Consider the following 27,393-nt stretch of genomic DNA (forward strand, 5'->3'; position numbering starts at 1 on the left):
ATGATAGATGGGACAGGCAAATTAAATCCAACATATGTACAATTGTTGTTTCCCTAAGGAATAAAAAGGAAATAATTGTCAGAACAAATATTTAAAGATGCAATTCAAGAAACTTCCCTGAAATAAAACTTGAATTTACATAATGATAAAACAAACCCTGAAGAAACACAACTTTGGCAAAATTATAGAAGCAAGAAGAAAACATGACTAAGAGGAAGTGACAGAAATACTATGGGTGTATGAGTGCCTGTGTGTGTGTTTCTGCTGTTGGTTGGAAGGGAGATGTCTGTACTGTGGGGCAGACAACAGCTAGAGGCAGCACAGAAGGCAAATTGGAAAAAAAAGTTTTTGAGTTCTATGCTTGCTTTTTCCTCTCCCCAGGATTATTTTGAAGCAGCCATAGTCTGCCCCTATCTTAGTCACCTGTTGACATTAACAGTCACTATCATCAACAGTGGGATAATAGCAAGGCAACATAAAAGGGTTTCTGGGGTGAAAAGATGGACAAAAGCTGTGGGCTGGCTGTCTTCCATTGAGCAATCTATCCACCTCCTCCTCCTCTTGCCACCCTGGGCCGGTGGGCTGACATCTCAACTCTGTTTGTCTTTACCGAATTAAAAAAAAAAAAGAATCTATGATCAGAGGAACTGCTTGATGGAAAGGTGGCAAATAGGAGGAGCCTGCAATGATTCTGCAGTGCTTGGAGCTATCTTTCTCTTTTCTCTCTTTCACTTCATAGACTAGAGCTTGAACTTCAGCCCTTCCCTTCTACACATTACTGGAAAGACTAGTTGTCCTAGGAGACATGAGCTCTCAGGCTAGAATAGCTAAATAACCATGGAGTATAATCACTATAAAACAAAGACAACAAATGGAATGGCATACACCAAAAACAGAATCATCAGAATGGATGGTGCTTTGCAGCCTCTTTCTAGAGCAAGTGCTCCATGGGTTCTGATGAGTATCTGCTGCACCTTACCCACAACAATGGACTGCCTGGACATCTGCATGCAGCCAACCCTGGATATACTACCTCTGTCTCCTATACCCCACCTGATACCCCTAACATGTTGTCTCAGATACACTACCTTTCTTGTGACTCTGCCCAGACTGACAGAAGATGTGCTACTTGGATGAGCATCAGTGTCAGTACCTGTTGCCAGGGAAAGCGGATTCTAGTTACTTAACCAACTTGTCAGGAAGTCTAGAGCAAGACTGTATTACTTCTTCCTGTGGTACTGCCTAGTTTTATTGCCACCCCCACCCCTGCCACCATACCCCAGTCTGGAGATACACAGTTTTGTCTGCCAAGAATGTGAGCTTCTTTTAAATTGGGTCAATGCTACCTGAGGTAAGGTCTGTGTCACTCTAGATAAATCTGAAGCCACATGGAGACATGGGTTTCTTTTGCCTAGAACAACAGCTTATCCTCAACACATACCAGAACTGAGCATCTTCCTATATACTGTTGTGATGGTAGATCAGCAAACCCAAGCTAAAGATGTGGATTTCTCCTCTACCCCAACTTTCCTTCTATTTTATGTGGTAGCCTTTGATGCGGAGGCTAGTCTGGCAGGTGAGCAGAGTATGGGGACATATGGTCACCAAAAGAGTGCTGAACCCATGACAAACTGGGGATTGGTATAATTGGGTGAGGGGACCAGGGATTGGTATCTTGGGAGAGTCACACCCAGACATCCAGGAAGGCCGGTGGCATCAGCAGGGGTAAAATGTAGACATTCTCTGAGGGTTTTTTGTGAAACTTGTCTTGCTAGTCCCTGATGCCTCCTTAGCTGTAGGTTTTAGAAATCAGAATTCACTCTTGGAGGGGCTTGTTTCTTTCTGCAGAATTAAACACAGTTCATTTGATGAAATGATGTTTCATGAATCTTTTCATCAGGTCTTTTACATGTAGTGTGGGTCACGTGATGGAGAAAAGACATTTAAGGGAGTCATGGAAGAGATCAGCTGGTAAGTCTAGTGATGAATTACAGGGATGAGTGCTAGGCATTCTTTCAAGCTTGTCATGAATTAATTCTTGGAGTCTGTGTGAGATTGGTGACATTTCCAGACAGCATAATTTGAAGATGATTGGAGATCTCATATCCTTTGAAGGTAGGCTCTTCTCTTAAAATGTTAAAAAAATAAAACAGAAGAGCTTGCCCGATGAGAGCCTCAGAACAGTTTGGCTGCTGACACGTCTGTCCATCTAGCATCACTCAGGATGAGCAATGTGTCTATTTGAATTGGTTTTGAGACACAGACAGTGAGATGGCCAAATTGTCAGCTGGCAAATTGGATAAGCTTGTGATTCTGCCTCTTGGGAAGGATGACATACATTTCAGTATGTCTAAGCCTTGTTTTTTACAATTCTTGGTGAATTTAAAATATCAAGCTGGCAGGGTGGCTCAGATTGCTTAAACAGAAAAGATTCATTGAGCTTACCTCCCTACCTGCCAATACCTAAGCTTCTAGAACCTTGTGCTGTCGCCCCACAGCCAGGCAGAGCTCTTGGCTGCTCAGTTGTCATGAGAAATCATGACACATGCCATCCATGCTGTTCCAGACCGTGGGCTTCTCTCTTCTCTAAAGGTCTTCACCTCTTCTCTGAGAGGTGGCTAGGTGGCAAGGGAAGTTGCAGTTTTTGGTGTTCCTGGGGCTAGGGAGAAGAGAACAACTGACTTACCATCTCCTACTCAGAGTGACATTCTCAACGCCACAGGCCAGAATCAAATCTCAGCATTCATTTGTCCAGTTGAGCAGTTTCATGATGATAACCTTCTGTCACTCTTTGAAGGCTTTTAACCAATTTAATGAGAGGATGGAATTTTTTTTTAAAAATAAACTTTCAGTTTGGAACAATTTCAGACTTATAGAAAAATCGTAAAGAAAGTTCCTCTAAATATCCATCACCCAATATTTCCTAATGTAATCTCTTTAAAAGCCATGGTTCAATCTTAAAACTAAGAGATAATAATTGGTACACAACTGTTAACTGAAGTCCAAATTTTGTGTGGATTCCACCTTTTTTTCTACCGAAGTCCTTTTTCTATTTCAGGACCGCATCCAGGGTACTACACTGCATTTATATTGTATGTCTCCCTAGTTTCCTCTGGTCTTTCTCAGTTTTTCAGTCCTTCTTGTTTTTAAAACCTTGACACTGATGAGGAGTGACTGGTTAGATATTTGGTAGGATGTCCCTCCATTTGGTTTTCTCTGATGTTTTCCTCATGCAGATACTGGGAATATGAAATTTGGGGGAAAAACCCCACAAAAGTGAAGTGTTCTTCTTATCTCTTTATATCAGGGGTTATACACTAGCAACATGACTTATCACTGATGATGGCAATTTTGATTACTTAGTTAAGATAGTGTATTTCCAGGACTCTCCATTGAAAGTTACTATGTTTTGTTTTCCATTTTCTGTTCTTTGGAAGTCAGTCACTAAGTTCAGGTAGGGAATTAAACTTCACTCTCTGGATAGGAGAATATCTATATATGTTATTTAGAATTCTAGAAAAAAGATATAGCTCTCTTATTTATTTGGTTATTTATATTATTTATATTAACATGGATGCATGTATATTTTATACTTTGAGTTATTATTCAATACTATGTATTTATTTTGTTGCTTAAATTATTTCAGCTTTAGCCATCGGAGGCTCTTCCAGGTTGGTTCCTATGTCCCTTTGATAAGACCCCATCCTTTTTGTTCTTTTGAATCCTTTCTTGCTTTCTGGCACTATAAAATGCCCCAGGGTCATGTTGTATTTTCTTTATCCCAATCTCAGAATAAAGCATTTCTCCAAGGAGCCCTGGTTCCTTTTAGTGGATGGTGGTATTAGAAACCAAGATCTAGGCACAGATGTGCTTCTTGCCATCAGACTGTCACTGCTCCTAGGCCCTCTCAAGGACAGAGCTAGGAAACTTATATATGCCTAGTAACCAGTGTATATATACATATCTATAATTGTTTCTGTGCATGTCTCTCTGTATATATTAAGCTACATGGGAGTTCATACTGATGTCTGACTAATCAAGTGCCAGATGGTTCATGCTCTCCTTACTCCCTTTCTCTGATGCTGAAAGGCACAGCTCAGAAGAGAAAAGATTTTGACATCTCTCATAGTTTAATTATTTGTATATAGAATTTAGACCCTCTTGTGTATATCTGAGTGTTCATGAGGAAATCTTAAAAAAATTTTTTTTTCAACATTTATTTATTTTTGGGACAGAGAGAGAGCATGAACGGGGGAGGGGCAGAGGGAGACACAGAATCGGAAACAGGCTCCAGGCTCAGAGCCATCAGCCCAGAGCCTGACGCGGGGCTCGAACTCACGGACCGCGAGATCGTGACCTGTGACCTGGCTGAAGTCGGACGCTTAACCGACTGCGCCACCCAGGCGCCCCAAGGAAATCTTAAAAAAAAATCATTGGTTTATCCCAAACTTCCGACTCCGTAAGAAAATGTTAACTTGTCTACAATATATATATTGGTGACTGGAGATACAAGCAAAGTCCAATGTGCCCTCTGAAACATCACAGAAAAGTTTATCATCTGGTCAGTGGAATATTTAGCATATTTTGTTGTTTTCAAATTCTCTGAAAAATTAGGAAATTCTTAAAGGATGTGTGAAAATCTCAGTCCAGCATGGTAGAAAGTAGGTGTAAATATTGGGTGAGTCTCTAATTTTTTTAACAGCTTTATTGATATACAATAAACTGCACATATTTAAAGAATTTGATAAATTTTCACATGTGGGATATACAATAAACTGCACATATTTAAAGAATTTGATAAATTTTCACATGTGGATACATCCATGCAACTACCACCACAATCAAGGCAATGAAAATATCTTTTATCTCAAAAGCTTCCCCCTGGCCCTGGGTAAATTTTAACAAGTTGGTGAATTTGCAAATACATAATCTGAAAAATGAGAATCAATAGTATTTGTCCGTCTTTATGTCAATACCACCCTGTCTTTGATTACTATATATTAAGTCTTGACAGCAGGTGATGTTAATTCTCCTATTTTGTTCTTCTTTTTAAAGTTTTTGGCTGTAAATTTAGCAATATCGCACACATTTTTAGCTTTATCAGCATCCCACAAATTTTTATATGTTTAAAATTCATACGTTTAAAATTTACCTCAGTATAAAATGCTTTTTAATTCCTTTTTGATTTCTTTTTAATTAAAATTTTTTAACATTTATTTATCTTTGAGACAGAGAGAGACACAGCATGAACGGGGGAGGGTCAGAGAGAGAGGGAGACACAGAATGTGAAACAGGCTCCAGGCTCTGAGCAGTCAGCACAGAGCCGACGCGGGGCTCGAACTCCCGGACCGTGAGATCGTGACCTGAGCTGAAGTCGGGCGCTCAACCGACTGAGCCACCCAGGCGCCCCTGATTTCTTTTTTAGTGTATGGGTTTTGGGAAATGTATAATTTTCTTTTCTAATATCCAGAGATTTTTTTTCAAAGTTCATTCTGTTATTTATCTCTTATTTAATTCCACTGTGTTCAGAAGCTATATTTCATATAACTTAAATCCTTTATTTTTATTGGGGCTTTTTTGTGGTCTAGAATGTGGTCTATCTTGGTAAACGTTCCACACACACTTAAGAAGAATGTGTATTCTGCCGTTTGGTGGAAAACTTTATAAGTGTCAATTAAGTCAAGTTAATCTATAGCATTGTTGAGATCTCCTGCATTTTTACTGATTTTGTCTGATTATTCTGTCCATTACTGAGAAAGGGATATTGAACTATACCCTTACATCAAACTGTGTAAATATAAAATAGTGGATTTGTCTATTTTGTCTTAGTTTATCAGTTTTTGCTTCCTTTATTAGGTGCTCTGTTACTAGGCACATCAATGTTCAGAATGGTTGTGCACCCTTGGTTAACTAATCCTTTTATCATTATGAAATGACTTTATGCTTGGTAATATTCTTTGCTCTAATATATGCTTTGTCTGATATTAACACTGATATACCAACTTCCTTTTGATTGTTACTATCATGGTATATCATCTCCCGTTTTTACACCATACCAACCATTTCTGTACTAACATTTGAAGTTCATTTCCTGAAGGCAGCGTATAATTGGGTCTTACTTTTTTTTTAAATTGAATTTGACAATCTCTACCTTCCAAGTGTGATATTTAGAGTATTTCCCTTTAATGTGATTATTATTACAGCCAGGTCTAAATCTATCACCTTGCCACTTGTTTTCTACATATCCATGTTCACTATTTTTTTCTCTTCTTTTGTCTTCGTTTTGATTAATTAAAAATTTTTAAGTCTTTTTTATTGACTGATTAGCTATAATGTTTTGTTGTTTCAGTGGTTGCTTCAGGTTTAGAGTATACCTCTTTTACTGACCCCTGTCTACCTTCAAATGACATTTTACTACTTCATGTTAGTAAAGTGATAGGTACCTTATAAAGTATAATCTGATTGCCCAGAAGCTTCAGGTCAAGTAGGTATTAACATCCTCATTTAACAGTGAAGAAAGGGAAACTTAGAAGAATTACATAGTTTTCTCAAGATCAATCAGCTAGAATTTAAATTTGGGGAAGAAGATGAGACAGTGTCACTATATTTCACCTTGATAGGTTTATAGGCTAGTGAAGAGGAAAATGGCTATGTGTAGCATCTCAGCTGAGGAGACTTGGCTTTAAAACTCCCCATCTATTTCATAAATCCCAAATGTTCAGAGACCATCTGAACCAGTTATTGACATGTGCTTTTGATCCGTTTTTAAAATTAGAAATTAAGTCTCATGACTACAAAGATACAGCTGGATATGAATGTTTTCAAAAAATGCAACAATGAATTCCTTCTGCCTGTGATGTCCTTCCTCTCCTGGAAATTCTTCTTATTTTTTTTTTTTTCTGTTCAGTGCTTCTTTATCTAGGAGTCCATTTTCCCCCCTCTATTCTGAAGTTTTCATTTGACTCTGATGTGAAACATATTCCCTCCCGAGGATACCAGGAACCTCCCACGGTGGCTGGAAAACACCTGAGTGTGGACAAAGGTGACAGATACCAATACATCATATTTTTTCAGGGAGTGAGATAGGGGCATGTTCCAATGTGGCCAACTTATAGGAAAGAAAGAGCTTCTCTTTAGTTAATTAATAAGTGACCTCTCAGCAAAATTTGATGGCCTAAAAAAATTCAGTTAGCCTAAATTCAATGGTTTCTATGTGAGGCTTATAAATGTCAGAATAACTATTCTTTTAAATGTTTATTTCTGAGAGAGAAAGGGAGAGAGAGAGAGCACACACAAGTGGGAGTAGGCAGAGAGAGAGAGAGGGGGACAGAGAATCCCAAGTGGGCTCTGTACTGATAGCAGAGAGCCTGATGCAGGGCTCAAACTTGTGAACCATGAGATCATGACCTGAGCCGAAGTCAAATGCTTAAACTGACTGAGCCACCCAGGTGCCCCACTATTTTTTACTTATACAATTTCAGCATCCAGGACCACTCTTTAATGAAGGGCTTAACCATTCAATAATGAAAGAAAATCTAAGCCAGTAGCTATTAACTTGGGGTCCCTGGAACCCCCTAGGAGTCTATGGATGCTCTTTGGGTATATGTATACATTCTCTGTCTAGGGATGAAGGTCCATGGTTTTCAACAGCTTCTTAAAGGGAGCTGTGACCCAAGACAGCTCAAGAATTTTTATATTAAGGGTACTTTTCTCCAATTTTAGAGAAAATATTCAAAGTAGCCCAATAAAGGTGACAAGATTTAGTCAGTAAGTGTAATTCAGGCACCATTTATAACATATCTATTTGAGACTGTAAAATGGTAGGTTACGAACTTGGATTTTACCCATGGGGGTTTTTATATTAAGTTAACATCAGATTCGTATAAGCCAATAAAATGGAATAAAAATTTAATTAGTTTGAATACTCAAGTAACCCAACTGTTTTCCGGCACTCAATTTTTCATATATAGGAGGCAAGTGAGAAGAAAGAAAATTATTATCTATTGGTCAACACAATGCCTTTGGAATATTTTGAGGTCAGGTGACTTCCATGTTGTTGGTTCCTCTTGCACAGAACTAGAGATGGTCAGAAAGATGATCTTGAAGCATAATATGATCAAAGCCTTCAAAGATTAAAGTTTTGAAAGCAGCAAGTTGGGTTAATGCACGTTATAAAGATTTTAACAAGTGTGGAAATAAGGAGGTTTCCGGTTAACTCGCAAAGAATGAGAAAGTTTAGTCTCTTGTTTCCTGAACAACATTAGTTGGTGAAGTTTTCACAGTAAGAGAGTGTATTTTTATAGCTCTCAATATCTCACAATATTCTTCATTTACTTTTTTTAGTTCTCATGCTAGCCCTTTGAGGTTGGAAGGCATTTGATGAGGAAGGGATGATCTCATTTAAGAATTTGAGGTGAATGAGTCATGGTGGCCTCAATGTCAGGAGACGGGGAAATGGTTCTTAGCAACAGCAGCAGCCAACACAATAGAAATTGTTTCAACATGACCACCATTTCAGGAGCACATCATGGCAGAAACCATGCTGTGCTTTTCCCCTTCAGCCTCTAAATGAGATTACTCAAGTACTGTTTCCTTCTGACAGGAGAGAAGCAGGTGACATCCCACATTTTTACGGGGAGCACCCTAGCATGCTGGGCAGCTGGGGCCTGCCTATTTCAGAGGCACACATACAATACAGTTTTCTGGCTTTTTTTTTTCTTCTGAGCATTTCAAACTATGTTAGCTGAGCAGAATCACAGCATTATTGCAAAATTGCTTTGCTAAGGACACACTCCCTGGTCAACGAGGATTAGTGTGCTTACCCTTTCCTGTTCTCTCAGGACTTGGAGTTTTCATAATAATAAGGTATAATTAACATTTATTGAGCACTTACTGTGTATATGGCATTGTCTGAACAGTGAGTCACTTTCATTATGTATATATTTATTCTAGGAAGTTGGTTCTTTTTACCGGTTCCATTTTAGATGAGAAAGCCAAGACTAGGAAGGATTATTTGACTTGCCCAATTCAGTGGAGCCAGAAAAACCTTAGATCTTGTTCTTTGCTTTCACACCCCACTCTTTTTGCTGTCCTTCCTCCCTCCCTCCCTCCCTCCCTCCCTCCCTCCCTCCCTTCCTTCTTTCCTTCCTGCCTTCTTTATTCCCTTTCTTCCTTCTTTCCTCCCTCCCTGCCTCCCTTACTTTCTTCCTTGCTTCCTCCCTCACTGCCTCCCCACCCCACTCATAACTTTCTGCTATGGCAAATATTAAACACTTACAATACATAATAGTTTAACAAATGACCATGTACTCTACTCAGCTTAAACAATTATGAGTTTCTGGCCACACTCATTTCATCTATAGCCTCATGTACCCCCTTCCATATTACTTAGAAACCAGTCTTAGGTAGGTATATGGCATTTCATCTGTAAATATTACACCATGAATCTGTAGTAGCTCTTGGTGCCCTGTGTCACATCTGGTTGTCTATCTCTGATTTCAACTGCCGCTATGGCAGAATTTCTGTGGGATCTCAGACTCTCACTGACAGTGTAAGTGTCACTGGTCAAGGGTGTGCCATGCATGGTTCCCCTTTCTGCCTCAAAGTCTTCTCTGAAATATAAGGAGTTATCAGTACTGGCATTATCAGCTCATCAGATGGGAAATGGAAATGGGAGATCATGTCCTGGCCTCCTGTGTGCAGATGGACAATTCTGGGGGGCATTCTGTACCCTTCTCAGAGGGCTTCATAGAATCAAATCCCCACTGTCCATTGCTGCGACCCTGATAACACACCCTTTGACTGGCTTTTTGCTCATTCTCTTTGTACTCTCCCTGATGCCTCACTCTTGCTTCCTGGGATCACTCCTCCCCACTCCACCAAAACTACTTGAACCCAGGTCCTTTTCTCTGTCTCTGCTTGTAGGAATAGCTCAATATTTCTAGACCTTTATAAGTCTTTTTAGCGAGCAGAACTAAGAAATATGTTCTGTTTTGTTTGTTTGATTTAAAATAAAATACATCTTGAGTTCATACCAATTCTTTAAATCAACACTGTTTTTCTTAAGGTCTGCTATCTCACAACCATATCTTTCTCCTACTCTGAGAATCCAGTTCTCAAGAACACCCGAAATAAAAGAATTAGAATATCACATAATTACTTATTTGTTTTATCTCACAATACACATAAATGTCTCAAAATAATAATTTCAACTACCTCAACTAACAATATGATTACTGTAAACAGTTTAAAATTTAGATTTTTGTTTTTTAGCGTTTCTTTTTGTGTTCAGTGTTTATCCCGCAAGGGATGTGCCTTTAAAAAGACACCTGTTTTCTTTGTGTGTGTATAAGGGAGTATATGGTATAAAAGAGCCTCACCAGAAACCAGGTCTGTTATACACACAACCATGTCCATTTGGAATTCAGAAACTCCTACCAACATACCAGCAAACCAGAGAAGTTTAGTTTGATCTTGAACCAGGCTGAAGTCCCAGCCTTCAGCAATCAGCTATTTCATGCATGAGCCAAGGGATGGCGCTTCAGTGCTGTGGCCCCCTGTCCCTCTCTTGACTTGACAGCAGAAGCCCAACTCAAGGAATTAAGAAATTAAGAAATTCCTTATATCAAAAGTTAAGGGGACATTCTCTCCTTATCTATTAGTTCAGAGACAATCTACCCTTGGAAATAAAGTCTCTCTAATAGGAAAACCAGTCCATGTCTCCTACTCAGCTGATGGGTGCCATTATGCCCAGTGCCCAGGCCCAACTTCTGGGACCAGAGAATCTAGAAACAACCTCTTCCATCAAATGGTCAGACAGCTCCAGGCTAAGGTCTTTGCCACCATCATCTCTAGTCTCTATGTATTGTTCATAATCTCCAAGGCAGACAGCTGTGCTGAAGAGGATGAGATCCCAGAGTCCAAGAACAGGGCATAGCTACTGGTCATCTGAGCCTCCAGAAATGAAGAAGTCAGAATCACATGTGAATGAAAGGATTTCAAACATCTTATGAATAACTGTGGGCCTTAGTGACCTCATGTGGCAGCTCTGTGAACCATGTTCATGGACATCTCAGCAGCATCCTCATTCCTGCATTCCTCAGTGTTCTGTCATTCTTCCATCACTGCGTCACTCTGACAGGCCCTGAGAAGTCATGTGGAGTTTTATGCCACATGGCTCACACATCCAACATCTCTGCAAGTGCTAAGGAAAACATCGGGTGTGATTAATGGAGTCTATTTTGAGTCATGACATCTGTCAGCTAGAGCACATAATGGAAAACAGGGCTTAGGAGGAAGCATATCCAGATTTAGGGGCAAAAAGAAATAAGACAGAAGGTTGGGGTTTGGTTCATTCTGGCCCCTGTACCTGGGGCAGCCTTTCCCATGAGTGCCTGCCAGGTGTCTTGCAAATGCCCTCTGACATCTCCTGTTTTCTGACCTGTTCTCATGTGACTCTCTTGTCCAGACTTTTCATTAAGGATGGTCTTTTCATGACTGCTTAAATGATGAAATCACATCCCCAACTCTGAAACAGAACTAAAGAAAGGACTTGGACTTGCTGCCTTTCTATGTCTCCCCTTTTAGTGCCTTCGTCTTGTCCTGTCTCAGCTCAAGAACCCATATGGCTCTCCCGCTGCCTGGAGGATAGATTCCAGACTCCACAGTCAGGCACCAAGACTTTCCAACCTTGACTGCCTACAACTCCCCTGTGTGATCCTTCCAGACCAGCCAGATGGCAGATCTGCCACCCAAACATGCTCTGTTCACATTGTCTTCTGCCACAACACCCTAACCTTGGCAGTGATCCTTCACAGTACAGTTTCAGGCCCACCATTTCCTGATCACCCAATCCAAAGTGTTCATTTTTCCTCTGAACCACAACATGGACAGTCTATTCCATGCTCTAGAATTACTTCTTTAAGAACTCAGAGCTATTGACTTGTCTTGCTAGCATTTGTGTGTGTGCATGTGTGTGAGTGTGTATACATATGCATGTGTGCCTTGACCTCCAACTGACCTAGACATTCTCTTAAGTGAAGGGCCATGTATCACCTGTCTTCTTAAAACTCCTGTAGTCACGAGAGTATATTCATTGTATATGAGTATGTTAAATGGGACTTTTCCTATTGTCTGGAAATTGACAATTAGGACCAAGAAAAGGGCAAAGTTCTGTACTGCAAGTTCTATAGGGAGCCTAAAACATTTGGAAGGACAATGCCTCTTGAGGATTTTAATAGCTCTGCTACTACATCTACCACCTAGTCACCCCCCTCCATTTTGTGCCAATGTATACAAATCTGACAACTGGAGGTGGGGTGTGGGATGAGGGAAGGACTCAACGAAAATTGTTAGCATAGTGAACTGTCAGCCTTTCTCCCCTCACTGGGGATGTAGAGAGATGTAGTCATACCCAAAGTTGTAGCAAGTGACGGGGAGACTCTAGTTCCAGAGGAATCACCCCTTGGATGAGGGTATTTCTAAGAGGGAGACAGGTATCACACTTTCTGGTTGGAAGTCTACTTTGTGCAGTCGATGACCTATCCTTTGTGTCTTATTTAAGTAATAAGACAAGAAAGGTGGGTAAAAACAAAAGTGGAAAGATTAACATCAATACTAAAGCAGTGAGCACAACTAAGTTCATGTGCGCTTAGCATGAATCAACCAGACATGGGTGGAGAGGGGTGTGTGTGACTCAGGACCCCACTCCTTACTTAATCAGAAAGTTCTAGTATTTGTCTTTTTTATTTTTTATTATTTTTTAAAGATTAAAAAAAAATTAACATTTATTTATTTTTGAGAGACAGAGAGAGACAGAGCATGAGCGGGGGAGGGACAGAGAGAGAGAGAGAGAGGGAGACACAGAATCCGAAGCAGGGTCCAGGCTCTGAGCTGTCAATACAAAGCCCAACGTGAGGCTTGAACCCATGAACCATGAGATCATGACCTGAGCTGAAGTCGGAGCTTAACTGACAGAGCCACCCAGGTGCCCCCCACCTTTTCTTTTAAAATTTTTTTAACATTTATTTATTTTTGAGAGACAGAGAGAGACAGAACATGAGTTGGGGAGGGGCAGAGAGAGAGAGGGAGTAAAGATTTTTTTAATGTTTATTTATTTATTTTGAGAGAGACAGAGACAGCACAAGTAGGGGAGGGGCAGAGAGAGAGAGAAGGAGACTGAGAATCCTAAGCAGGTTCTGCACTGTCAGCGTGGAACCGGATGTGGGGCTCCAACTCAGAAAATCATGAGATCATATCCTGGGCAGAAACCAAGAGTCAGAGGCTTAACCGACTGGGCCACCCACATGTCCTATCATTTTTATTTTTAAAGAAAGAATTTTATGGCCACAAATAATTAAAAACCATTGGCCTAATTTATGTCTCAACCCTATATCCACAGCTACCTGTCCGTGAAGCTGTCATCACTCAAAAAGACACTCAATGAAAAAAAAATTAACTTCTATAAGTCAGGCTGTATGCCAGACTCTGGGATACAAGGAAGATTAAGGCACAATTAGCAAGTTGGTTCTTGTAGATTTTTTTCTTCCCCCTGCTTGATTCCCTCAAGTTGCATGGGCTGTCTAGAGATAGAAGATTATAAAAATGTTTGGTGCAGGTCAGTGATTCCATCTCTATCCTTGATTTGCAAAACGAATGCTGCCAGTGAGGTAGCAGGAGGAAAGAGTATTTCAGACTATTCAGATGTCCCTGGCTTTTTGTTTTAGCTACGCACTGATAAGGTGTTTTTAGAAGAGGAGATCTATGGACAATTTAACACACTGTGTAGTATCTGAAGGAAGCAGATGATTGACACTTGTCATATTTGCCACTGGGAGCAAATTCTTAGAGGCTCTGAGTTGCCTTCAGTGCTGCCCCAACCTTTTGTGTACTCTCCAAACCCTGGCAATGCCTACAGTGAAGCTCCTCCACTTGGTGATGATGGACGTTCTCTTTGGTGGTTCGAATGTATGGCAGGTGAAATTGCAGGACATGCGAGAGTCTATCAATTTGATTTCCCCTGGAAAAGTAGTCCTGCTTGGTTGAGCAACAGCCGGCCTTGAAGAGGATGGACACAGATCAACAGAAGGTTAAGATCCCCCAGCCACACATTTCAAACTATAAAACAAATGTGCTGAAAAGAAAATAGAGAGCTTGCCCTGGGAACCAGACATGTTATTGATTCATCAGTCTGGTATTAAAAAAAGGAAAGAAAAGTTTAAAAAGTTCCTGGTTTCTCCTTTGTCACCTGGTGGTTACCCTGCCTCGGGATAGGCAGCAGGAAATTCAGCCTACAGGAAAATGCATGATAAGCTTTGTATCATTAGCCTGAATTCTCTCCTTTCCCCTCTGTTTCTTCCACAGAAATTCAGAAAATGTCCATTATCTATTTTGCTGGGCTTTTCTTCTACCCCTCCTTGTGCTGAAGCCCACACTTTGGTCACAGTGACTCCCTGAAGTGTCCTTCAAATTGTGCTGCGCTCTGTCTGGAGCAGCCTTCCCTGCTTCTCACCTGGATGATACCTTCTCATCCTCTAGTTCACTGCTCAGAACATAACCCCCTCTCTGGGGATTTCCTGGGTGGATTGGCTGCTCTTCTGGTCTGTTGAGGAGTCTACCACCTTCTCAAGACTGAAGGTTCCTTGAGGACAAACAGTATCAAGATTGATGCTCCACACCCAGTGCCAAATCCTGCAGCTAGATCACAGGAAGTGTTAATTTAGCTAAATTTGTTGAATGAAAGACGAATTATGAGATGAAAGTGTATTTCGGGTGTGAAGTCTTCTCAAACCATGATGACCGCGACTTAGCCATCTTGCTTGAACATCTGCCTGTTATCTTTCATACAATTCATTAAGCCCAATCTACCAGGTAAGATCTTCCAGGCTTGGGTGTTTAATGTTGTCCAGCAAACAGGTGGCCCAGTCAGACCTTCCCTCCCCTGGATTGGTTGGATCCCCTGCCTTCAACCAGCACCCATAGTGATCTTCCCAGTGCAATCATCAGGACATGTGTCACAACAGGTTAGCCTCCTCTCATCACTGCCAATGGATTCATGTCTCAATGACTTAGTGAAGCATCCAAGTCTCTTTGTAGTTATAACTCAAGTGGTCTTCCCACCTCCATTTTGTGCCTCAGCTTCTTCATTCTCCCAGAAATGCTTCTTTGATTCTAGTCATATGAATTAAGATGTTTCTTTTGTTAGAAAGTTCTACCCTTCTCTGCCTGGAGAATTTCAAGTCTTCCTTTATGAACCAGCACACTCTCTCTGAGAAGTATTTGTATATTTCTTCAGAGAGCTCTCTCCAGTTACTATTTTACATGGCCATAACAGTTTGTCATTTTGACCCTAGTATAACTGGGGAGGTAGAGGTTTTAGAAGGGAAATCCCGCACAGTGCAATAAATGATGCTTTTGCACATTCTGTGCTTTGGCCATTGCAGTACTATTCCTTTACCTATAAATCATTTATGATAGGGCCTCATTCAATACTTGTTGAAAAAGAGTAGCAGGTAAACAGAAAAGGCTAGAGAGTGTTATTCCACGGAGTCTATCATTCCTCTAAAGAAGTGAGGAACATGGCTGGAAGTCATTAAGGAGATAAGTCTGCTTGTTGTCACTCTGGTTTCTGCTCAAAAGACATCTCCTTCAAGAGGCCTTGCTCGGTGAGTACCCATCTACAGGTCATCTGTTGCTCTGCCTTATTTCTTTGTGACACATTCTACCATCTGAAATCATCTTCTGCATTTAATTGTTTACATGGGTGTGCATGATATTTCTCCCCAGAATGTGGCTCTATGAAGGCAAGGATTTACTCTTCCTTATTCACCACTGTGTCCCCAGGCACAGAAGCCATGCATGCTGTGTTCTCCCATATTTACAAATTGGTAAATATTTGTTGGTCGACAAAATAAAGCCAATGAGGAACATACTTCAAGAATTATTAGGGCCAGTTAGATTAGCAGCTTCCTCTCTTAGGGATATTTGTGGGACTGTGGAACTCTACACAGGACTTGAAAAGGACTGTGAGTACCTAAATGGGCTAAGTTGCTATCAAACCAGATACATCTCAGGGTAAAATCTGAGATGCTTAGACTAGCATCTGACCATCTGACTACCAAGTACATCTGCCATCTAAACGAGAAGTCCACCATAATAACTTGTAGACTTCTATAATCTGCAAAATATTCCCATTTTTTGTGATATTTTTTCTTGATCATCTAATTCCCCAAACACATTAACCTTAAACTCCTTAAAATGAAAAATGGGTGTAAGATGGAAAAGAAGGGAAGGAGGAAGGGAAAGGATAGCTATTTAAAACAAATATGGCTGTTCCTTTTTATGACTTCATATTTAATGTTGCAGGATGGTCATTTGGGTGCATTTTACCAAGAATAATTATGTTAGCTTAGAAAGATAGAGAAAAAATATTTTTCTTACCTAGTCACCAAAGCCTAGCTCAAATGCAACCTCCTCCATGGCCATTTCTGATTATGGCAGTCTTTATTTTGCCTTTTTCTAGTCTGAATTCCCTATGGAATTGGCACCACTAACTTGAGCCCTTAATTGAAGACTGTCTTTCATTAGTGCCATTTCCTCCCATGTTTCTGCAGAGGGCTTTGTGCTCACTAGGGATAGATGCTGTCCCTTAGGATCAATATATTTCCACAGCAGGAGCACCAGGTGAGCCTTCACTTTAGTTGTGATGGTTGACTCATGCCAAAGCACACAGATGGCCTTGGCCAGAGTACTATATATATATATATATATATATGGTCTCATTTAATCCTTGCAGCAACTATCTAGGGGTAGATAGTATTTACAGAAAGGATATTGAGGGTCAGAGAGGTTGAACCATCTGCCCAAAGCCCCACAGTTCATAAGAGCAGAACTAGGGTTCTACCAGGATTTTATCTTGTGCCTTTTCTCCTATACCTGACTTGGAGAACATGCTTCTGGCAGAAGAATACTCAAAGCCAGGCTCAGTGACAATTGATAGTGGAAATGGAATCTTGTCTCTGCAATGATTTCCATTCTCTGTCCTGTACATGTGTTACTGCTTCCGGTTGGCTTCTAAGTGCCAGCAACAAATGGCATTCTACCTCAGGGCCCATTAGAGGTCGCAAGTAGGGGAACTATGTGTACCTGCAACTGTGCCAAAATTCACTGGGTAGGAACATGACAAAGGCTGTTGTATTCTACTGTGTTCTGTCTTGGGGACTCAGAGCAGTGGGGGGGGGGGTGGTGGGGGGGGAAGGAACAGGGAGAGAAGGCTGGCAAGGAGTTTGAAGTTCCTGCTGGCAGTAGACCTGATATTCCTTCCCTTGAGTTCATCAGATACAGCAGCTTAACATCCTGAGGATAAAAGGCATATGTCCTCCTAATTTTAGGAGAAACTCTACTTTTAGATATTTAAATTCAAAAGTTTTTCTTGATCAGAAAGATCAGATTTTAAATTGTTTATCTTTTTCACCAGAATTGTAAAGAAGAAAGTAAAAGTCACTTGTATAGAAAAGTCATTTGTATAACAAATGTTACTAATGGTTACTCTGTTAGATCATTATTTTTTAAACATAGCTGGGATCATGCTTTATTTATATATAGCTCTTAATCCTGATTTATGCACTTAACACATCAGAAGCTTTCTTCTCCTGCCCTTAGATATTCTTCATGAGCATAATTTTCATTGACAGCATCATAATTACCTTATGGACATACCATAATTTGCTACCATTTTTCTAACATTGGACATTTAACTTCTTTCCAGTGTTGTGTTTCATTGTGTGCCTGGTAGTTGTCATGGTGGTTTTGTTTTTATGGTGGTCACTGGGAGGTCACCAACGTGTTCATCATCCTAAGACCATCCTGGATAGCCATTCTAAATTTCCACGTATTTGTCATGTAATGATACCGTGTGAGCGCTTGGGAAACTCCCCTAGGAGGTCATTATGGCTGAACAGTGGTCCACAAGAACTTTAAACATAGTCTTTGCACATTTATGCTTTCCAGGAAAGAGTTGCCTTCCCCCAACTAAGTTTTCTGAGTTAATGCCGTTCTCCAAGGAAGCCTATGGGGAAACAAGATTTCTTATTTAATGATGTGCCATCAGCTCACTTAGTGCTGATTTTACATCACCAACAGAGGTTTGGACACAATATTCTCTTACTTTTGTGTATTTTCCTGTGGATGGTTCCTTGGAATAATGATGTTAACACCTCCAGGAGAGTTGACACTCAAGCCTAAAGTGGGGATTATCATTATTGAAAGCATCATGATTATGCAAATCTAATCAAACTTTTCTTTTTGGCAAAATTTGTTACCATCTTTTTAAATTCATTCCATGCCTTATTCCTACCACCACCTGAATACAGTAGGCTGGCAAAGTCACTGCAGTCTTCTCAAAAAGTGACATTGAGACAGGGTGCAGAGGCTAGGGGATTTTTAAAGAGACAATTACGAGATGGGGCAGATTCTGCTGAGGTGCCCATCCATCTGGTTCTTTGGCCTTGCTGGTGGCATGCCTCTGTACCCTGTGGTTTCCTGCACTTGCCTTCTGTGGACAGGCACCACGTTCTTTGGATCTTCTCCAGACCTTACAATCCCAAATGGAAATTATGGAACGTTTTGAGGTCTTAGAGCCAAGAAGTGACCTGGGAGTGCTTTGGCCTCTCCTTCATCCCCAAAGTCATCCTCAGTAGGCAGTGATACTCTTGGTAAAAAATGGCACCAACGACATGGACAAATACACACCATTTGCTTACACTGATGTAATGCATCTTTAGAAAATTCTGCCTCTCCTATCGATCTGTGTCATATGGTGTAAATAAAATTACCGTGCTTGCTGGGCAAACACAGCTTCAAGACAATTGTTTGCCAGCCAGCATCCTGCCACCAGGCCCCTCCTGTGTACAAATTCTGGATCTGCTTAAAGAAGTGGCTTTTAATCGACTTTTGGATTATGGATCCCTGTGAGACTCTGAAAAGCTGTGGATCCTCTGTAAGAAAAACATGCACAGATGCCCACATCTGTCACACAGTTTCATGGGGTTTGCTTTAACCCTGACACAGATTAAAGTAAAACGAAATAAAACAGCAAAATCCTTCTCAACAGGCCCAGACACTCTTTAGAAAAGAAAACCTAGGCCCAGAGAAGTCAGCAGTTCATTGTGTGACAGAACTGGGGCAAGAATTTAAGTTAGTAATTATTACCTTCTCCATGTTGTAGGGCCTTGTTTTTTTAGTGACACGTAGCCAGGGGTTATATTCAAAATATTGACCACAAACAACTGCCTGTGAGCACAGCTGGTTTGATGAATCCATGATTCTCTCTGTCACCTGGGGGCTTTGTTGCCCCGAGATGGAAAGAGGCCCGGGAACCAGCGAAAGACTTAAGCACCAGGGGGAGTTTCTAAGTAAGACAGCAGGCTGATGGGGGCATGCAGGGCCATGACCTGCCTGGGGCAGCAGCTTTGTTCCCTGCCCACAGAAGGAGCAGGCATCCAACACTGAATGTGAATGAGGCCACCCAGTGCTGACAGCTTGACCACCAACAACTGTGAGCTCAGGGATGATTCCCTGAGTAATGTGCAGTTTGAGATTTACTGGGAGACAGAGCAACTGATTCTGGTTTCCTGGGCAAGTGCTTCATATCAGGCAACTGAGTGCTGGTGTGGTTAAACCATAGCACTCACACGGTCCTGTGCAGTATCATCAACTGCGACTCAATGATGTGGACAGCGCTGCCCAGGTTGGTTGTATGGTTTGCATAATCTCTTTCTTTGCGAGATGCTTCTCCTCCACCCCAAGCAAGATTTCTCATCCTCTTCCTTAGGGTCAGTGGAACATTAACCCTGTAATGGGACACAGAACTCACCTAATGCAAACCCCTCCCTGTTCCCCGACCCTGCTATACTCCTGCCTCCCACTTTATAGTTATGGAAAGTCTCTGGGAGGAAAAGCCATGAAACATTCAGATTTAGTGCTGAAACTCCGTTGTACTGCCCCCTGCCCACTGTCATTCACATTACTTGCTTACTGGGCCTTTAAAACAAAATTGCATCTTCGTAGGAATTTTTTCTTTGGCAACTTCCTGAAATATATTCTCTTCTATCATCCTGTGTATTTTCTGGCAAAACGTATTATGAAAAGTCTCAAGTCAGAGCAGATTCCATGGGACAGTACTCTTGCAGGGAAGTCAAAACTGCCTCCTGCAAACAAATCTAAAGAGTTTTCCCGAATCTGTTGTGGGCACGTTTGTTTGGGGTTGTGCATGGGGTCTCATCTCAGAGGACCATTCCACGGCCAGAGCCACTATCTGTCCTGTGATACGTGCCGCTCTGTGGGATCCCAAAGCATTTTTGGTAGCTTTTCATTGCCCTAACCTTTCCAAACTGGCAAAGGAAACATTTCCTGCCCCTTACTGTTTCTCAAAGCAAATATTAGCTTGCAGTATTTTACTCTCTCTTAGCCTCCAAAGAAATCTACTATTGAAACGTTGGAAATGGGGATAAATGAGCCCATCCTCCAATCTGTTTACTGCAATTCCCTTAATTGCTAAATTGCCCCATGCTGTTTGGCTTTCTATGATATTTTTGGGCTTCAGTTGAGCTCTGGAATAGGTAAGGTTCTCTGGGTTGTGTCAACAGGATTATCACAAATCCTCTTTCTAATAGCTCTGCGTGCATTGGCATACATCAAAGTACTAGCTTCAGCTGCCAGATTCTCCGTATTCATGAATATCTGCATATAAAAAACAAGGGGTTTTATTTGCATATGGATTAAAACAGGATGTGGGTTTTCCTGTAGTTTATGTTCCCTAGAGTAGAGGTATAAATGTGCAACGTTTTTCCTTGCACTTTCATTGTTACTTGGGTTGTGAAGCATAGTTTCTTTCTTTAATTCCTTTTTTTTCCTGATTATGAAAATAGTATGTGCTTGTGAAAGTTGGAAAATGCCAAGTAATAAGAACAAAGACATCTTCCACAACCTTACCTCCCAGCTGCGTTTCGATGTGCTTACGTTACTACACAGTATTCCCCCCAGAAGTCTTCAGCAGACTGTATATACAGCTTTATCCTTTTCTTTAAATTTAACAATATTTATATCTCACAACATCTTCAGATGTTTTTAAGATGGTATTTGGATACCACTTTAAGGGCTGCATAGTTTTCCATCATGTGGGTGTGCCACAGTTATCTAGGGGTTCTCTAGAATGCTTCCTTTTACTATTTTTGCTGCTGTGGATAATACTTCGTTGATGATTTTTGTGCATTAAGTGTTGGGTATTTACCTTCAAATACTTTTTTCAGAAATGGTATGATTTTGGAGGGTTCTTTTTTAAGGTTCTTGATAAAAATGACTGGTTTTCTTTGTAAAATAGTGTCCCTAGCACACTACAAGAATGTTTATTACATCCAACTTCAATAGCTCTGATATATAAATAAGTAAGATATGTACATATCCCCTCATATCCTGCAGACAAGAGTGGTTTCCCATTGTTGTGTAAAACTTAAGCGTCTTTGATTACAAGTGAGATCAAACTTGTTCCCTATGGTTGTCAACCTGTATTTCTGCTTCTGTGAACTTTCTCCTCTAATAATTTCATGGGTGGTAGTTTAGGACGGAAGCTCAGCGCCACGAGAACACCAGTGTGTGAGGTTTTTCTGTACAAAACAGTACTACAAAGCCACAAGTGCCTTTCTTCCTATCAGATGGACTCTGCCAATCCTCCTTAGACATGCATGAGCTGGGAGCATTTCCTTGTATTTAAGCTGATATAGATTTTTCTGCCTAGAACTGTGGGGAGCCAGTCTTAAATGAACCCCTACAGAAATGCCAAATGTTGCTTACGGCAGTGGGGGTCTCATTTGGGATGACCGAAATAATGTTCTGTCATTAGCCTGGGGGTCATGCCAAGAGGTGGGCAATCACTGGAGATGAGGTCCGGCACAGTGGAGGTGGTCCTGAGCAGTTTCTACTCAACAGATGCCTCTAATGAGACATCTGTGCCTGAGGGTTCCGTTTAATTGGTATCTTCCTCCTCCTTCTCTGCTCCTGTCGTCAGGCAAACCAATTTGGGACATTTAAATGGTGCCTTCTCTGAAGTCTTCTTCTTAGTGTTATCTTCAGGAAATAAAGGCTCCATCTTGCAGGGCTTAGGTAACTGGAATTATTTGACACGTGGCATTTCCCAGCTTCATGGGATGGAATCCAAGAGAGACAAGGGAGAGAAGTGCTGATCATCCCATGGCCACTGTCACCTCAGTGGAACAGTGAGTGCTCCTCCCAATTGGGGGCGTGTGTTCTTGGTTGATTGAATTCAGTCATTTTGCAGATAACTAAAACAGCAAAATGATTCAATGTTAAAATCTAGAGAGTCGGTGTGATCATTTCATCATCTCACTGCCTTCTGACTTATCCCGAGTGAAAAACGAATGTGCCTCTTTTGTTGTATTCATGCGGCCATTTGCTTTCTGTGTGGTCTTCAGCAAACCAAGGTCTGAGAGGAGCAATAACTCACCCAACTCAAAAGAGAAGTGGGACAACCGGGAATCTACATTTCTTTGCAATGCATTTTCGTGTACTCCTAGACTCTATGACCCACCCTCAGAAGGAGACATCCTTTGAGTCGTTTTTTCATCTCGAGGTCTCATCTGCTTACAATTTGTCGCCTTGTCCCCTTGTGACCTAGGACATTGCATATCTGAGATGGATGACTGGGTCACGGGTAATATCTGTGACTTGGGAGTGTTTTCCTCTTTATGAATCCAACAAGCCTGTGCAGCTCCCCGGCTTTCTTTATTAGTTCCACATGCTAACCATTGTGCTAGCCCAGCCAGATCAGTCACTGTCTCTTTTTGACCCCAACCCACAGCTGTATATTTTGGGGCTCTATAGAGATTCCATCTGATTCTAGTTTAGATTGATGCCCCACATAAAAAGAAGTTGAGATGGAATTTACCAGCAGGAAGTCCTGGGAACAGGAGCCCCATAAAGAGCTCAAACCACGGGGGCAGGTCAACACCAAAAAGAAAAAATGAATCCATGTGTACTTACAGCTAGAAGTCACCATGTGTGCGAGTGGTTTCTTATGGGATAGAGGGTAGATTAAAGCAAACAGCACAACTGAAAAACAAATACTAAAAAACAAAACCCCCCACATCATCCTTTTAAGTGTGGGATGAATTTGGAAGCAACATTCATTCATTCATTTAACAAATGCTTGTTGAGTATCGTCATCTGCCGGCCGGCAATTGTGCCAGACTAAGAATAGAGGCAAGATGGTGGCATGTGTTCTGTTTGGGCTTGGCCCAGGAGGCACAGATGTAAGAGAGGAGCTAAAAGAACAGGATAAGCCAGAGAGATACCTGGTGGTTTGATGGGACAGAGAGGGCAAATCCCAGGTAGAAGGAATATATATTAGCTTCCTACTGTGTCACAAACTGCTGCCACAAATTACCACAAACTTAGTGTTTTGAAACAACATAAATTTATTCTCTTATAATTGGGAAGTCAAAAGTGCTAAGATGGGTCAGGAGGGCTGCATTCCTCCTGGATGCTCTAGGAAAGAATCAGTTTCCTTGCTTTTCCTAGCTGTTGGAGGCCGCCCGTGTTCCTTGGTAAGTGGCCCACCCTCCATCTTCAAAGGCAGCAGCTTCGAATCTTCCAGTCTCTCTCTGTGTCCCTCTGCTTCCCTTATGATGTTGCTTTCTGTTTTATAAGGATCCTTGTAATTTAAAATACAAAACAGATGGGGGTACCTGGGTGGCTTAGTCGGTTGAGCGTCCAACTTTGGCCCAGGTCACAATCTCGCGTTTCATTAATTCAAGTCCCCCGTAGGGCTCTGTGCTGACATCTCAGAGCCAGGATCCTGCTTCGGATTCTGTGTCTCCCTCTCTCTCTGCCCCTCCCCCGCTCATGCTCTGTCTCTCTCTCTGTCAAAAATAAATAAACATTAAAAAAAAATTTTAAAGTACAAAACAGATGAACATCAGAGAAGAGAAGCAAAAATAATATAAAAACAAGGAGGGGGACAAAACATAAAAGACTCTTAAATACAGAGAACAAATTGAGGGTTGCTGGAGGGGTTGTGGGTAGGGGGATGGGCCAAATGGGTAAGGGGCATTAGGGGGGGACACTTGTTGGGATGAGCACTGGGTGTTATACATAGGAGATGAATCACTGAAATCTACTCCTGAAATCATTATAGCACTATATGCTAACTGACCTGGATGTAAATTAAAAAAATAAGTAAATTTTAAAAATTAAAAATTAAAATAAATTAAAAAAAAATAAAAAAATAAAAGGTGACTACATTGAATTGAACTGGATCATCCAAGATAATCTCTCATCTCAGGATCCTTAACTTGATCACGTCTCGCAAAGTCCCTTTTGTCATGTAAAGAACATATTCACAGGTTCTGCAGATTAGGGTGTAGTCTTTAGGGGCCATCATTCAGCCTCCCATAATATAATAGCAAGGAAATGGGATATTTTGAGACATGAAAGATGATTTTTTCCAAATGCCTACATATACACATTCACATTTACACAGGTACATGTGTTGATATCTTCTTGATAATTTTTTTAATTAATAGACTATTTTTATTTATTTATTACTTTTTTTTAATTTTTTTTTAACGTTTATTTATTTTTGAGACAGAGAGAGACACAGCATGAACGGGGGAGGGGCAGAGAGAGAGGGAGACACAGAATCGGAAGCAGGCTCCAGGCTCTGAGCCATCAGCCCAGAGCCGGACGCGGGGCTCAAACTCGCGAACCGTGAGATCGTGACCTGAGCCGAGGTCGGACGCTCAACCGACTGAGCCACCCAGGCGCCCCTTAATAGACTATTTTTAAAACACTTTTGGGTTCACAAAATTTGAGTGAAAAATACAGAGTTCCCACGTACTCTGTGATACCCCTTCCCTCTGATTAACATATACATATTAACATATGCATTAGTGTGGTATGTTTGTTACAATTAATGAGCCAATATTGATATTATTAACTAAGGTCCATAATTTGCATTAAGATTCATTCTGTTGGACATGCTATGGAACTTTCACAGGTGTATAATGACGTGCACACACCATTACAGTATCATTCAGAATAGTTTTATTGCTATAAGAATCCCCCATACTTTACTCATAGCGATCATTTAAAGTTTTCCTTTTCTGAGTTTTAGTAAAACTTTGGACCCTTTTGCACTAATGAATGTGTGACTTCCCCTAAACACTATAGCCTAGTGTTCTCAGGTGTGCTATAACTTGTCATGACCCCAGATGAGATTAGTTTATAGTAGAAGCTTTTGCACTGGAGACAGTGGTATGCCAGAATCAATCCATCATGACCTGTGAGACTCCATTGTATGCATCTCTTTCTAACTCTGAATTCAGCGAGGTCATGTTGATAGTTTGAAATCAACCATGGTAGAAGTATTTACACCGTGAACATCAGCAAATTCTACAAATCGGATCCCCTTCCCTCCACTGGCCTCAACCCCCCACCCCCAAGAAAGCCAGTTATTAAACACTGACCAGCACATGACTGCCTGTAGTTCTCCCACTGCCCTTTTATCATGGCTGTGAAATGGCAAAACTTCTTGCCTCTTTACTCTTGTCCCGCACCTAACCCCCATCCCAGATTTGGAACGAGAATATACATCTAAAACGCATCCATTCTTATGCTGTGTAATCCATTTTGCAACTAAAAGCCAGTGTGAACTTTTGTCACATCATGTCATTCTCTCACTTAAAACTTTCCAAAGGCTTCTCGTGGGATTTAGGATAGAATCCTGACTCCATATCATGACCAACTCCCTTTTTATTCCACTAGTCCCCTCTTACGTCTTTCTCCCTCTCACTTACCAGGTTCCAGTTATTCTGGTCTGCCTTCTATCCTTGGAACATGCCAAGATGGCCTACCTATGGCACCTTCGGACACCATTGCCCTGGAACATGCCAAGGTTGCCTACCTATGGCACCTTCGCACACCATTTCCCCTGCTAGGAGTGATGGCTGATTCCCCATCATTTACTTCTCAGCTCTTGGACGTCTTCCTGTGGCATTGCTTTTTATTTTTATACCCTGTTTTATTTCTTTATAGTACAATATTTGTCACCACCTGAATGGATCTTGTTTATTGATTGGGTTACTTGTTTATAATCTATCTCTCCTCAGTTAGAACATAAGATCCATGAAGGTAGGCACCCGTCTATTTTATTTACTTTTAGGCACCATGGGTGTGCTGATGTACAACCACTGTGGATGCTTTATAAATATTTGCCCAGTGAACACATATTTATCCAACAGAGCAGTATCAGCCTTGTCTCTGTCCTCAGAGAGCTTACAATCAATCCACTGGTGCCCTTGAAGCCAGGCTGCCAGCCAGATTAGAGCAATGGTGTGTTCTGGGACACAATCTGCAGGGACAAACTCCAGGTTACGAACCAAGAATTAATTATAATACCAAAGCAAGCCAGTGCATTTATGTAAATTAATTGAGTTTAACTTAATTTCCAACTAGACTGTAGTCCTTTTCTTTCCCCTTTGGGGATTTTCCACTTCATAAGGTAAAACAGAAAAATTGTTCAGCTTTCCATCAAGAAGTTTGTTAGAAACCAGGGCTGATTCTGCAAATACTGATGTCACAGTGGGGAGGGAAAAGAGGACAATAACTTTTCTGAACCAGTATCTAGTCCGACTCTGTTGCCTTTTTCCAAATGTCTTTCTTGGTGATGCTGAAGAAGCCTACTTGCTTTCATCAGCTAGAAAGGGTAGCTGCTCAGCCAGAAGGTGGAACCGCTGGCAGCTGTTTCCCAGAAAAGCCATCCTACATTCCCTACATCTAAAACTTCCACTGAAACTTATAGGACTGAACTTTGAAAAGAGTGAAATGTCTTTAGAAATCTTTGCACCATCTTTATTCCTGAGTTGCTGCTGGTCTCTGGCACTCCAGTCTCAGATGCACAGGGAAACCTGCCCTTGTCCTGAATCCATGATGCCTTTTCCATCAGACTGCAGATTCCCATAAAATGTGCAAAGAAGTTGACTCTTGCTGCATGGACTCCTCTCAAGAAAGTGAAGGTTGCCCCAGCCCCCTCTCAAGCTGTCACTGAGAACAGTACTGGAGGGGTGGATTTGCCAAATGTCTGTCAGAGCCAATGCTGGGGGCAGTGTCAGCAGGGAGCCTGAGTTACCTTTGGTGACATGATCTTTTCTCCTCCCTGTTCCCTTCGACTGTTCTGAACCAATGACACAGATCTCAAGTTCCAGGGGACAGGTAAGTTACTCACCAGCTGATTCTTCCAGTAATTGGTGAGAATGAGCAAGACCTCTCTTTTATGGGCCTTCCTAAACCCACTATGGAAATAGGGGGCGGGTGTATGAAGTTTGC

The 27,393-nt window shown here is 41.3% G+C and overlaps 1 long non-coding RNA gene across 3 annotated transcripts in view; it reads left to right on the forward strand.

Annotated features, from left to right (window-relative positions):
- LOC125148077 (uncharacterized) overlaps nucleotides 1-27,393 on the forward strand; it is a 76,586-nt gene that overhangs the window by 42,562 nt on the left and 6,631 nt on the right. For 2 of the 3 annotated variants that reach the window (XR_007145410.1, XR_007145408.1), the window contains exons 7-8: nucleotides 14,362-14,868; nucleotides 25,869-27,279. This is a non-coding gene — a long non-coding RNA (uncharacterized LOC125148077). The remainder of the gene's footprint in view (nucleotides 1-14,361; nucleotides 14,869-25,868; nucleotides 27,280-27,393) is intronic. The other variant, XR_007145409.1, reaches the window with a different exon arrangement.

The sequence above is a fragment of the Prionailurus viverrinus genome, chromosome D2 (assembly GCF_022837055.1).
Source record: "Prionailurus viverrinus isolate Anna chromosome D2, UM_Priviv_1.0, whole genome shotgun sequence".
Lineage (NCBI taxonomy): Eukaryota > Metazoa > Chordata > Mammalia > Carnivora > Felidae > Prionailurus > Prionailurus viverrinus.